Here is a 15142-nt window from a genome sequence, read left to right on the forward strand (position 1 = left end):
GAGCCAGGAGGTAACAAATGGAACCAGGAGGCAAGACCCGATTGGGTGGAGAGTCTGTATGGTCCCTCATCTGGGACCCTGATGCAGAGCCAAGCTGAGAGAGTGCCTCTATCTATGCCCCATGCTGGGCTGGGGACTGAGAGTCTCTGAGTAGTGCGAGTCCCTGTCTGAGTGCAGTACCAGATTCCTGAATCCTCTGTGTGCTGACCAGGGAGAAAAGGAACCTGCAGCCCACCCCCTTTGGGGTTTGGCCTCACCTATGGAGCCACCAGTAACTGTGACATGTGTGGTGGAGATACATGGGGAGGCCAGAAGTCTGTAGCCACTGAGTACCTAGCCTGCTGTCCCCCCCGGTGGAGCTGACTCAGAGCATGGGGAGCCAGTCCAGCCCTGGGGATCCAGGACTCCAAAAGCTGTCCCTAAGCATGCCCACTCTACAATTCAAAGTGCCCTATGTTTGGCAAATTGGGACGATTGATGGATGGGAGGGATACTGCAATAGGAGACCCATGCAGCTCAGGCCTTAGGGCACTGTTAGTGTGGGCTGGCCAAGTTTCCCTTATTTGGGGAGCTAGCCAGAGACCAATTCTTGGGGGGGAAGGTGATTTTCTCCCTGGGGGAGTGAGCCAGGGCACTGAGGCTGCTTCCTGCCTGGCCCATGTCCCTTGGAGAGGCGATGTTCCATGCCATTCTCTCCCAGAGGGGGCAGGCCAAAGAAACTGCACTCATTGTTCCATGGCTGAAAGTGGGTGGTGGGAAACTGAGGGAGAGGGCTGGGGAAGCAGTGTCTCCCTAGCCTGTCTCTCACTCTGCACCATCACTGCTGCGGTCCATGGTCTGCGCTCCAGAGTGCCTATCCTCACTCACTCCATGGGCCCTGTATGGATCCCTCTCCACTCCTCCTGTGCTTGGTGCTTCCTGTCTGCTCTCTATGCACTAGTGCTCCTGTTCTTCTCTTTTCCCTGCTCCTTCCCGTGGCTTGGGTTCCTGAGGTTTGGTGCTGGGCTGGGACAAGATAGCTCTGTAGCTTTTTGCCACTCTTATTCTCTTTGGCCAGCAGAGGGAGTGACTGCATTTTGAAGAGTTCATCTGTGTTCTTTGATACTTATTTTGTTCCCATCTGTCCAGTGTTTCTTTCTGGCTAGATTGTTTTGAACATACTGGTGGGACTGCAGCAAGGATGATGTATTTGTTTCTGAAAAATGTGTTACTCTTTTAGAGATGTTAAACTTTGTTTTAGACACTCCTATGCATATTAGTCTAAGCTTTTTGGATGTCTGTAGTCTTGGTACACAGGATTTACACTTGCAACAGAGACAGAGGTACACTCTTCTCACAGTAGGACTAACATCTCTGAGGGGTGACGGGAGGCTCCCAGAGAGCCTGTAACATCTGCAGTGGTCTGTGAATAGCAATGGCAGAATAGTATGTTATGAGAATCCTTGATCTAAAAAGACACCAGAAACTGGGCAAACTAGTGTTATATATAAAAACTGCCTCCCTACCTAAAAAGTTAGTATTTTGTAAGCACCAACAATTCTAATGTTAACTTTTGTAGTCTTATGAATAGACATAATTTGTACTTCTGAATAGATCATGTGGCCTTTTAGCTTTCCTACTCTTGTGGTTAACAGCTAAAGCCTTCACTTTCAGAGAACATATAGGATTTGGGTTAGATCCTCTCAAAAATTCAGATAATCTCTGCTGTCTTAACCAAAGTATTGATGGATGAATGTAAGAGATAATGTTTCTCAGACAGCCAAGGGAGCCTGGAGAAGGCTTTACCTGATCTCTTATGAGTGTAGCTTCTCAAGTGGCTAAGGGAGCCCCAGGGGATTCTGCCCTTATCCCTGAGAAGTTATTGGTCCATGATATGGAGAGTCCTAAGGCTAAGCAAGCCCAGAGGGGTCTACTCATCTGGGAAGGCACCAATAGTGCCATCAGAATTTTGAGCAGAGAAGTCTGCTTAATAAGTACTTGAGTATCACAAGGGATGCCTTGTGAACTCAATGGATCTACTCCCTCTGCAGAGGATGCCCTCTGAAGGACCCCCAGACCTAGTTTTCTCTCTCCATAGGCCTCAAGATGTGCCATGGTACTTTGGTGTGGTGGTGCACACCTGTAATCCCAGCACTCGGGAGAGTGAGGCAGGAGTATTGCCATGAGTTCAAGGCCAGACTGAATTACAGAGAGAGACACTGTCTCAAGAAAACCAACCCTCCAGGAAAGATGTGCCATGGGAAATATACTGAAAAGCACCCCACAGATCCCAGTGACCTCACCATTAGGCTATATCTTTCAACAGTGGGAAAGATTTGACCCTGCTGATCTAAAAACAGAAACAACTTATCTTCTATTGAAATATGGCATGAGTCCAGTACAAACTAGGGAATGGTGAGAGGTAGGTACAAAATGGTGGTTTAAATTATGATACTATTTTGTAGTTAGATCATTTCTGCAAAAAACATGGAAGGTGGAGTGAAATCCTTTATGTTCAGGCTTTTGTGTCTCTTTATCTCTGGAAAATCTCAGAAGCTAGGGTATTTGAGAGTGGCCCTTGTGGAAAAAGGAAATGATATCATTGATGAGCCTGTTCTCAGATCTCCTTCTATCTTGTAAGAGGGGAAATGGTGCCCTCTCAAACAAGCCTTCTGTATCTATCTCTCTCAGTTCTGCCTCCACTGATGCCTCCCATTTTGACTCAATGGAACTGCTTCCCTCAGAGTTACCCACCCACATTCCAATTGAAGGGGGCCTCCAGCAGGGACAGTTTATCCCCTCTAAACCCCCTTCCCTTCTTGAACACTCCAGAAGCAACCATGGAACTATTCATGTTCCAGGACTTGGAGGGAGTTGAGGGGGACCAGCCCCTCTCAGGATAACCTTGGTTCCATGGGATGCTCTCATGATTCAAGGCTGCCCAGTGGGTGCTAGAAGGAGGCACCAGCTCCCATGATGTCTTCCTGGTTCATCCGAGATGAAGGTGGGGTAAGTTTGTCCTCACTTTCAACTTCCAGGGCAAGCCAAGCACCTGTGTTTGTCACTGAACAGGAAGGGTCAGTGCCAGGTCCATGACCTGTGTTTCCAGTCTATTTTCAATATGCTCAAGTATTTCTCAGCGTATCCCAACCCTCTGGGATTCTTGTCAACTATGTACCCTACTAACAGCAGCAGGACCAGGAGCAGGCTGAGAACCATGCAGAGGTGTGCAAGGGAGACTGATGTTCCTCCACCCTCATATCCATGCAACAATCTAAGAAAGGGCAGGGGGCTTTCTAACTCAACTCCTAGAGGCAATCTATCTTCTCTGGCAGGTCGCTGTCATTGTCTGTAAGAGAAGGCTGATTGGGAGACAAGTAGGGAAGTCTTACAACCTCTTAAGACCCTAGCCTTATTCTCAGTTCCTGAGGAACTATTCTGGTTTTTTTTCAAGGAACACAGTGGCAAGCTATTTAAAAAAAAACCTACAAGGGAAATGATTATTCAAATTTTTACAGGGCTAAGACTCTGCTCCTGTGAATTTCCGAAAGATCTGAGGCTCCTCTTTAAAAAGCAAGACCTCAGTTTGGCTTCAAGTACAGATAAGTAGAGTCACCATAAATATGCATTGGTAGCTGATCCAACATCTGTCTTTGCCTCCAAAGGCTCCTAACAGCTTTCTTCTGTTGTCATACATCAACACTAACTCCTTTCTCATTGTCTTCTGATAGGTTTCCCTCAGACTAATCAGTAAGCCACATCATCCTAATGTGTTTAGGGAGCACACAATCCCTAGTAAGTAGGACCTACAGCTCCTTTCAGCAAGTAGTAGTTACATGAAGACCTCAACCCTTCAACAAGCCATAAAGAATTATGGGGATTTATGTCTCTCAGGGGAATGAGGCAGGAGATTAAGGCACAGAAAAAAGGCTGGACAATAGGAAGTAGCCTGTCAGTCATGGAGAGGAGGCTGGAGAATAGAGTGTGACCTGTCAGTCAGAGAGAGCTATCCAATCATGGCACATAACAGCTTCCAGTGGTGTGGATCTGACGTCAGAAGAAGGATACAGAAGACAGTCACCATTTGCCTCATTATCACTGTCTTCTTACTCTTCAAGTAGCCTGCTCTGCACGAGGGAGGTATTTTCTTTCTTCTTTTTACTTATTTTCCAATTCTACTTCTTTCCTTCTCTTTAATCTTTAATAAATGTTAAACTTTCATGTTCATTGATTATCTGGTCCAATTCTTTGACTTTCTTGCTATCTTGGGATAACAAGAGTTTGGAAAGAACTGCTGGTCCCACACCATCTGGCAACAAGATCATCTTTGCCTTTCAGGTTTATAGAATTGAATTGATTTAAACTCAAATTTTACTAATATTTTCAAGTTCTTCTATATTTTAGGCACTCTACCAAAGACTTTACCCATTTTATCTCATTTCCTCCACTCAGCAGTTTATCAAGTAGTTCCTATTTTTATCTTCATGGTACAGATGGAGTAATAAGAGAGATCTTGCCACTAGCTTTGGGCAGAGAACCACAGTTACAGGTCTGAATCAGGATTTGATCCTACTGCATTTCAGTGACATTTTTTGGTTTACTTCTTTTTAAAAAAATTTTTTTAAAAAAATTCATTTAAAAATAATTTTGTTGGTACATTATAGATAATCATAATGATCACATTAATCATAGGGAATTTGTACCTGTACATAATATATCTTGATTTTTCTTTTTTCCTCTTTCCTTCCCCTTCCTTCAACTGTTCTTCCTCTCCTTATTTACAAAAGCTGTTTCCATTTTTTCCTTCTATTCTCTTTTTTTCCTTTTCCCTTCCTTCCTTTCCCCATCCCCTCTCTTGTTCCACCTTCCATTTGAATATTTTCTTCCTATTTCACAATATCATTATACATTTTGGTCTTTATTTACCCATTCAGTTTCTCATACCAGAGAAACAATGCAATATTTAAAGACATGTCAGACTCATTTCACTGAAGAGTATGGTCTCAAGGTGATCCATTTACCTAGAAATATCTCAAGTTTATCCAACTTATGGCAGAGTAGTACTCCATTGTATAAAAACCCCACATCTTCTTTATCCACTTATTGGTTGATAGGCATTTGGGCTGTTTCCAAGCTTTAGCTATTACAAACTGTGCTGCTATAAACATGGGTGTGCATATATCACTGTGGTGTGATGCTTTTAATTCTTTTGAGAAGATACCAAGAAGGAGAATAGCTGGGTCAAATGGAACCTCTAGTTTTGAGGGGGTTTTTTTGGTACTGGGGATAGAACTCAGGTCCTTGCACTTGAGCAGCAGGCGGTGAAACCACTGAGCTAAATCCCTGGCCCTAGTTTTAGTTTTTTGAGGACTCTCCACACTGATTTCCACAGTGGTCGCACGAGTCTACACTCCCACCAACAGTGGAGAACATTTCCTTTTCCCCACACTCCCGCCAGCATTTGTTATTGGTTGATTCCTTGATAGCAGCCATTCTTTCTGGAGGTGGAATCTCAGTGGTGTTTTAATTTGCATCTCTCAAATGACCAGTGATGTTGAACATTTTTTTCATATATTTATTTGCCATTTTTACTTCCTCATGGAGAAGTGTCTATTCATTTCAGATGCTTAATTTTGGACCTTTAAATTTGGGGGTCTGATTTTTTTTTTAGTTCTTTATATATTCTAGATATTAGTTCTTTGTCTGAGGAACAGCTGGAAAAAAATTTTCCCACTCTGTGGGTTGTCTTTTCATTCTGTTGGTGGTTTCTTTTGATATGCAAAAGTTTTTTAGTATGATGAGCTCCAAGTTGTTGATTCTTAGTAATATTTCCTGCCTGATTGGGGTTTTGTTCATCAAGTTTTTGCCTACACCTATATCTTCAAGATTTCTACCTATTCTATTTTCTAGCAGATTAAGTATTTCTGTTTTTACATTTAGGTCTTTGATCCATTTCTATTTTAGTTTCTTGCACGATGAGTGATATGAGTCTAGTTTTAGTCTTTGGCATATGGAAAGCCAGTTTTTCCAGCATTTATTAAAGAGGCTGTCTTTCTTCCAGGGCAGGTGTTTGGCCCCTTTGTCAAAGATAAGGTGGCTGAGTATGTTTGGAGATTTTTCTGTATCTTTTAATCTGTTCCACTGATCCTCAAGTCTGGGTTTTTTGTTTGTTTGTTTGTTTTTGTTTTTGCCAGTACCATGCTGTTTTTAATCACTGTAGCTTTGTAGTATAGCTTTACGTTGTGGATTGTGATACCCTCTGCTTTGCCTTTGTTGCCCAGAATTACTTTTGCTATTCTAGTTCTCTTCAGGTTCCAAATGAAGTGTAGGATTGTTTTCTCTAGTTCTGTGAGGTATACCATTGGTATTTTGATCAGGATTGCATTAAATCTGTGTAACAATTTTGGAAGTATGCCCAATATCACTATATTGGTTCTTCCTACCCAAGAATAAGTGCTGTCTTTCCATTTTCTGCTATCCTCTTTGCTCTCCTTTTTCAGAGTACTGTAGTTTTCAATGCAAATGTCTTTTACTTCCTGTGTTAGATTGATTCCTAAGTGTTTCATTTTTTTTGATGCTATTGTAAAAGGTGTGGTTTCCTTAATTTCTCTCTTAGTGAGTTTGTTATTGAGGTACAGGAATGCTATTGATTTCTGAGTGGTGACTTTGAATCCAGTTTTGCTACTGAATTTGGTCATTAAATCTAGAAGTCTTTTGGTGGAGTTTTTGGGGATCTTCTATGTACAATATCATGTCGCCCACAAATAATGATAATTTAACTTCTTCCTTTCCTATCCTTATTCCTTTTATTTCTTTCTCTTGTCTAATTGCTCTGGCTAAGTTTCTAGAACTATATTGAATAGGAGTGGTGATAGTGGACATCCTTGCCTTATTCCTAATTTTAGAGTAAAAGCTTTCAGTTGTTTTTTTTATGCTGGAGATCTAACTCAGCACCTTATGCTTGCCAGGCAGGCACTGTGCAAATGAGGTATATCGCCGGCAAAAGCTTTCAGTTTTTGACCATTTAGTATGATGTTGGCTGTTGGTTTGTCATAGATGGCTTTTATCAGATTGAGATAAAGACCATCTATTCCAATTTTCTGTAGGGTTCTTTTGTTAATCATGAATGTGTGTTGGGCTTTGTCAAATGCTTTTTCTCCATCTATTGAGATTATCATGTGGTTTTTGTTCTGGATTCTGTTAATATGGTGTATTACATTTATTAATTTGCATATGTTGAACCATCCCTACATCCTTGGGATGAATCATACTTGGTCATGGTGTATAATCTTCTTGATGATTTACCGCATTCTGTATGCCAGTATCATATTGGGGATTTTTGTGTCTATGTTCATTAGGGAGATTGCCCTATAGTTCTTTTGGTTGGCTCCTTCTCTGGTTTTGATGTCAGGGAATAGCTTCCTCTAGGAATGAGTTTGGGTATATTGCTTCTCTTTCAATTTCATTAAAGAGTTTGAGGAGTAGTGGCATTAGATCTCTAAATTTTTGTAGAATTCAGTAGTGAATCCATCAGAGCCTGGAGTTTTCTTTATTGGTAGGCTTTTCTTTTGGTACCAGGGATTGAACTCAGAACCTTGTGCTTGTGAGGCAGGTGGCAGAACCACTGAGCTAAATCCCTGGCCCGGCTTTTTTTAAAATTACATATTCAATTTCATTTACTGATATTGGATTATTAATAATTTTCATGTCTTCTTGATTCAGCTTTGGTGATTTATATGTATCTAGGAATCTGTCCATTTCTTTTGTGCTTTCCATATATCTTATTGGAATACAGTTTCCCAAAGTAGGTATTGATGATCTTCTGGATTTCTGCAGGATCTGTTGTGATTTCATCCTTTTCATTCCTAATTGGAATTTGAGTCTTTTCTTTTTTTTTCTTTTTTTCTTTCAGTACCAGGGATCAAACTCAGGACCTTGTGCTTTTGAGGCAGACACGGTGCTACTGAGCTAAATCCAAGGGCCTCTTTCTTTTTTTGATAAGGTTGGCTTAAGGGTTTGTCAATTCAATTCATTGATTCTTTGTATTGTTTTCTTATCGCAATTGCATTAATTTCTGCTCTGATCATTATAATTTCCTCCCTCATAAGAGCTCTGGGCTTGACTTGCTCTTCTTTTTCTAGAAGCTCGAGTTTCAACATTAGGTTGTTCATTTGACCTTGCTCTGTTTTTCTGATGTGGGAATTCACTGCTATAAATTTCTCTTGTAGGACTGCTTTCCTTGCATCTCATATGTTCCAGTATGTTGTATTGGAGTTATTGTTTAATTGTAGAAACTGTCTAATTTCTTCTGTAATTTCATCTGTGATTCTTTGTTGTTCATGAGGGTGTTATTTAATTTCCATGTGTTTATGAAGTTTTTGTGGTTTCTTTTGCCATTGATTTCCAATTTCATTGTGCTGCAGTCTGATAATATGCATGGGATAATTTCAATTCCTTTTAATTTACTTAAGCATGTTCTATGAAATAGTATGTGGTCTATTTTGGAAAACATCCCATGTGCAGCTAAGAAGAATGTATATTCTGTTGTTGTGGGGTTGAACATTCTATAGATATCTACTAAGTCCACTTGTTCAAAAGTTTGGTTCATTTCTGATATTTCTGTGTTGAGTTTTTGTCTAGTTGATCTATTTGTGACAGTGGGGTATTGAGTTCCCTCATTTCAATTGTATTAGTATTTGATTTTTTATATCCATTAATATTTGTTTTATATAGTTGGGTGCCCTGGTATTTGATGCATATATATTTATGATTGTTATCTCTATCTCTTGGATTGTTTCCTTAACAAGTATCTAATGACCTTTTTTGTCTCTCTTGATCAGTTTTGGCTTGAAATCCACTTTGTCTGCAAATATCGGAGCTACTCCTGTCAAATGGAGTATTGTTTTCCATCTGCTGACTTTCAGTTTATGAATTTCTTTTCGAGTTAAATGTGTTTCTTGTATGCAGCATATTGTTGTATCTTATTTCTTAATCCATTCTGCCAGTCTATTTCTTTTGGTTGGTGAATTGAGACCATTTACATTATAGTTATAACTGATATGTATTGACTTATTCTTGTTATATTATTTGCCTCTTGTTGGGTTCTCTTTCTTTTTAACTGCTTGCCTTGCCTGGTTGATTCATTCTATTGGAGTTCATGGAGTTGTAGTCTTTGTTATCTCTTTCTAGAATATCCTTCAGAACATTTTGAAGTGCTGGTTTGCTGGTCTTGAATTTCTTCATGTGTTCTTTGTCATGGGAGTATCTTATTTCTCCATCAATTTTGAAAGATAGTTTTGTGGGGTACATCAGTCTGGTTTGGAGGTCTTGAAGCTGCCCTTGACTTAAGGGTTTGGGTTGAGAAATCTGCTATGATTCTGATGGGCTTTCCTTTATAGGTGATTATTTCTTTTCTCTAACAGCTTTTAATATTCTTTTCTTTCATTCATTTTCTGGAATCCTGACTATTATATGCCACGGTGCATGTTTTTTAATTATAGCTTATTGAAGTTCTATATGCCTCATTTATCTGTATGTCAAATTATTTTTCCATGCTTGGAAAGTTTTCTGCCATTAGTTCTGTGAACAGGTTTTTATGTCATTTGCACTATCTCTTGCTTTATCATTGACTCTGATCAATCTTATGTTTTTCTTCTTTGCATCATCTAGCAGGTGTTGGGTTGATTTTTCATGGTCTTTTGCTCCCTCCCCATTAAGTTTATTGGTACATTTTAGGTATAAAATACAGTTACATTCATCATTGGGATCTTGTACCTTTACATGAGTATCAGGTCTTCTGGTTTTTTAAAGAAATCTTTCTTTTCATGATTGGTAACCACAAACCTGTCTTCTAGTCTAATATTCTGTCCTCACATTGGTTGATTTTTCTGTGCATACTTTCCATAGAGTTTTTAATCTCCTGGATATCTCTTTGAATATGTTTCATGGATTCCATTTCTTTCCTATGCTGGGCATTCATGGTTTCCATCATTTTCCTAAGGTCCTCTATTTTTTTTAAAAAAAATCTGTATCTGCTCTAGATTCACTAAGCATGTCCTTGATTATGGTCATCATCTCTTAAGTTATCTGAGAAATCATTTCTAATTTGATTTTTTCTAGAGCCTCATTCTTCTGTTTTGTTACTTCTGCTGTTACCATTTCAGAGAGTTCATGTGGGTGGCTTTCAAATTATTACACCTCACTGCCCTCTGGGTTTGCCTTGGGTGAGCTGGAAGTCTAGAGTTGCATCTTGCTTCCATATCTTCTAATTTTGTATTCTAAGTGTAGCTTCCTTTTAGCTTTTGAATCTGTTGCAAGATCCTACCTCTTCAATTTATTGGGGATGAAGAGTTGCTGCCTATTTGGCCTAGCCCCTGGTTCTTTAGCACTGGCCTATAGTACTGTTTATGACCCTCAGGCAATTTCAGTCTTGGCATATAAGGAAGAACAACTGATTAGAAGAACTATGTCACCTTGGCTAAATAAGTACAATCAGTAATAACAATAGCATCAAGCACGGCCTAGAAAATGTGGTAACTATTAACTTGCCCCCTTTAACCATATGAAGAATATTATAGTTATATATCAAAATCTAAAACAAACTAGAAAATTTTGTATAGTAAATATCCCCTAAATATGTTGATTTTACCCTCAGGGGAGAAAATTTAAAAAATGTATGTAGAAAAAATAGAGAAATAGAAGAAGAGAAAGAGATTAGAAGCACAGTCAAGGGACAGAGGAAGATTATGTAAGCTTTGGGAAACTGTTAAAGTAGACAGGAGGAAAAGAAAGAAGGAAGAAATTGAAACAAGAACAGAGCAAGACAACAAAAAGAAAACTGGACCAGCACTTGGGAGGCTGAGGTAGGAGGATTACTGTGAGTTCAAGGCCAACCTGGGCTACATAATGAGTTCAAGGCCAGCCTGAACTACATAGTGAAACTCTGTCTCAAAAAAGCAACCAAGCAAGCAAGCAAGAAACTAGAAACAATGTTCACATTCATATAAAAACAAGAATAATCAATAAAAATAAAAAATCAAAGAAAGGAAGAAAAAATGTTTACTGTAGGACATGCTTCTGTTTTTCTTTTTTCTTTTTTTGGTATCAGGGATTGAACACAGAACCCTGCGCTTGCCAGGCAGGCGCCAGTGCAACTGAGCTACATTCCTGACCCTAGGACATTATTTTGATGTCACTGGTAGACAAAGGAGGCAGACAGAGCCCAGATCCATGTTGGTGGATCCTAGCAAGCCTGCAGCAGAATTCTGATGGGGTGGTGGATAATCTCAGCAAGCCTGCTTTTTCAGCTCCACTGGAGTTCAGGCTGGTCCTGGTGTCTGGCTGTGAGCAACACTCCATCCAGGTGCCTCCTGCCAGCTTGAGCTCAGCTCCCTGATCCTGGGTGTCTCCCATGGCTGCACCTCACTCCGACACTGGGAACCCTAAGATGGGGTCATCCCCCTGCTGCTCTCAGTCTCAAGTTCAGTAAGCCCCTTTCCAAAATGGCAACTGGCCAATCGCCCTCTCCTGGCGATGTTTGAATTGGACTGGAATCAGTAACTAGCCACTGCAGTCTGCAGCATCCACTGCTCCATTCCTCTGGTGTGTTATCTGTGGAGGCCTCTAGAATCACCAGTAGTCACTGTGCCTTTGTAGGTTTGAGCTGACTCCTCATGCCACGAGCTGGACCTCCTCTTCTGTATTGTGGTCCCTCTCGTCACTCTTCCTGTGGGCTGTAATTCTTGCCTCTGGTCCTTGCTGGGTCCTGGGGACCTTCCCACATTTTTCTCTTCCCCACATTGCTATATTCCAGCATCTGGATTCCAAATCTCAGAGAGGCTGATTTGCTGCTGCTCAACACTCTGTCATCTTCCTGTTTTGTTTCCATTTCAGTAACTTTGAACCTCTTACTTTGTTCAACTTGGTCAATGCCATCCAATAGAAGTTTCTGTGATGATGGCAATATTTTTATATCTGCATCATCCAGTGGTCACATGGTCAATGTGACTAAAGAATTGAAATTTTAATTTAATTAAATTTTAATTAAGACATGTGCCTAATGGTTACCATATTTGTCAGCACTACTCTAAATAAATGGTGTTCAAATTGTGGAGTGCACATTCCAGGGAGGGCACAGAATATGTAGGCTGCAGAAAGAAAACATACCTTGCCATCTATTTAAATCATTATTCCTGATTTTTGTATGTTGTACAGTATTAAACACCCAACAGGAAAATTGTAGTAAAATATGTGTGTGTATATATATATGCTGTCTTAGTCACTTTCCTCTTTGCTGGGGATACAATACCAATACCCCCCAACTTCAAGGAGGAGAGGTTTACTTTGGCTCATGTTTCAGTCCGTGCTTAGCATGGCACAGAGGGAGAGCAGAGGAGAAACTGCTCACATTATGGTAGCAGGGAAGCAGACAGAGAAGGGCAGAGCCAAGAAGGGTGATAGGTTACCTCTTCAGGTCATGCCTACTGTGACCACTTCTTCTGACCAGGTACCACCTCCTAACACCGAGACTGCTTGCTGTAGGGGCCCCATCATCCAAATTGCCTTCTACAAGCCCCATCTCTGATCTCATAAAGCTTTGGGGGAGCATATAGGTATAAACTGTAACACATATACACTACATATATGTTAAGTAATTTATTTTACACATAATAACACTTAATATGCAGGAATGTGCTTAAAAATACTTATTTAATTTTCATAATGACTCAACGGGGCAGATATTTTTATTAGTCTATTTTACAAATGAAGAATGTAAGGTAATACTTGGCAAAGCCAAGATTTTGGGTACAGTAATTCTGGCTTCATCTATGTACTTTACTGTGAGCTAAAGAAGGGTATTTTTTTCCCCCACTTCAATTCTTTTATTGGTACATTTTAGGTATACAACATGTTTACATTTATCATTGGGTGTTTGTACCTGTACATGATGTATCTTGATTCTTATTTTTTCTCCATTTCCTGTGTGCCCTTCCCTATTTACATAGATTTCATTTCCATTTTTTTTCTTTTCTCATAATTTTTCCTTTCCCTTCTTTCCTTTCCCCTTCCCCTCCCTTCACTCCTACACCTTTGGACCTTCTTTCCTATTTCAAATGATCAATTATTCATTTTAATCATTTTAACCCTTATTTACACTATCAGTTTCTCACACTAGAGAAACTATTTGGTATTTATACATGTGTGTCCTATTTATTTCACTTAAGAGTATGGCCTCGATATGCATCCCTTTAGCTATAAATGACTCTAGTTTTTCATTCTTTATGGGTGAGTAGTACTCCATTTTATAAAAAAAACCCCACATCTTCTTTATCCAGTTTCCAGTTGATGGGCACTTGGGCTGCTTCCAAGCTTTAGCTACTACAAACTGTGCCACTATAAACATGGGTGCACATATATCGCTGTGGTATGATTCTTTTCTTTTGGGAAGATACCCAGCAGGGGAATAGCTGGGTCAAATGGGACCTGTAGTCCTAGTTCTTTGAGGTATCTCCATACTGACTTCCACAGTGGTTGCACCAGTCTGCACTCTCACCAACAATGGAGGAGGGTTCCTTTCTCCCCACACCCCCGCCAGCATTTGTTATTGGTTAATTTCTTGATAGCAGCCATTCTTTCTGGGGTGAGGCGGAATCTTAATGTTGTTTTCATCTGTATCTCTCAAATGAACAGTGATGTTGAACATTTTTTCATATATTCATTTGCTGCTTTTACTTCTTGTTCTGAGAAATGTCTGTTCATTTCAGATGCCCATTTTTGAACTGGGTCTTTGAATTTGGGGAGGTCTGATTTTTAAAAATTCTTTATATATTCTAGATAGTAGTCCTTTGTCTGAGGTACAGCTGCTAAAAATTTTTTCCCACATTGTAGGTTGTCTGTTAGCTCTGTTGGGGGTTTCTTTTGCAGTGCAGAAGCTTTTTAATGAGATCTCAGTTGTTGATTCTTTGTGCTAGTTCCCGTGATACTGAGGTTTTGTTCATAAAGTCTTTTCCTATGCCAGTGTCTTCAAGAGTTCTACCTAACTTACCTTCCAGCAAGTTTAGTGTTTCTGTTTTAATATTTAGATCTTTAATCCACTTCAATTTTAGTTTAATGCATGGTGATAGGTATGGGTCTAGTTTTAATCTTTGGCAGGTTGCAATCCAGTTTTCCCAACACAATTTATTAAATAGGCTATCTTTCCTCCAATGATGGTTGGCTCCTTTGTCAAAGATGAGGTGACTGAGTATGTCTGGAGTTGCTTCTGCATTAAAGAAAGGTATTTGGAGGAGGGGAACACTTTTATTGATATCTGTGAGTGACTAAAAATGTTTGATGACTAATGCTCAACATGAGACCTTGGGCAACCAATCAGATATTCCAATTCCTAATTTCAAAATTTAAAGGGATTTTACACTTTAGTCCAGCTCTTTCTCCATTGAAAAACTGGTGTTCATGCCAATGAAGATGAGACTGAATGAAGATGGAGTAAGGTGACAGGTGAAACAGGAGTCCTAGCAACATTTGAATGTGCCCACATTCAAATTTATAGCTAAACTATGTAAAGATTGTGTATGTGATCATGATCCTATAACTTTCTCTATTAAAAAAGGGCTCATCTTTGCCAATTTTGTTCCAGCTACTAACAAAAAAACTAAAAATTAGTTTGTTTCAGAGGCACTGAAATAGGGGAGGATGTGAAACAGAAAGCCTGGAGAACTCCAGATGGAAGTGCAAGTGGAAAACAGGCAGAACCCAAACCTGCCTATTTCCCTTCGGTGTTTTGTCCGCAGCTTGGTTGGTAGTGGTTCTAATACAACAGTATTCAAAGTTTAAAAAATCTCGTAAATACAAAATTTATCAAACTCCAATTTCCATCTACACACACATTCTTGTTTAAATGCATATGCCATTCTTTTCTGCCCCGGCCCCATTCCTTGGCTCTCCCTAGTAGCTTTGATCTCTTCCCAAATACTCTCCAGAGCGTTTAGCAAACAGGTATTGTGGTGTAAACGAACGAGGGCACGTTTAACACTGTACGGTACACTATCACTAGTTTTTAGGTGTATGAAGTAGGTGGTTGAGGTTTTGTGTCGCCAGAGGAGTTTGGGAGAGACCAGAGTTGTAAGGTATGCACTTAAAACCATGTGGGGTACGGAAGAAGGGG

At 40.0% G+C, this 15142-nt stretch overlaps 1 protein-coding gene and 1 pseudogene across 1 annotated transcript in view; both read left to right on the forward strand.

Annotated features, from left to right (window-relative positions):
• Plekhf2 (pleckstrin homology and FYVE domain containing 2) overlaps positions 1-15142 on the forward strand; it is a 55297-nt gene that overhangs the window by 17833 nt on the left and 22322 nt on the right. The window lies entirely within an intron of this gene.
• On the forward strand, positions 1882-3262 carry LOC106009846 (SH2B adapter protein 1 pseudogene; annotated as a pseudogene).

This window comes from Heterocephalus glaber, unplaced genomic scaffold (genome assembly GCF_053883595.1).
Source record: "Heterocephalus glaber isolate CG9 unplaced genomic scaffold, H.glaber_assembly_v1.0 deba00001555, whole genome shotgun sequence".
NCBI classification, from domain to species: Eukaryota; Metazoa; Chordata; class Mammalia; order Rodentia; family Bathyergidae; genus Heterocephalus; species Heterocephalus glaber.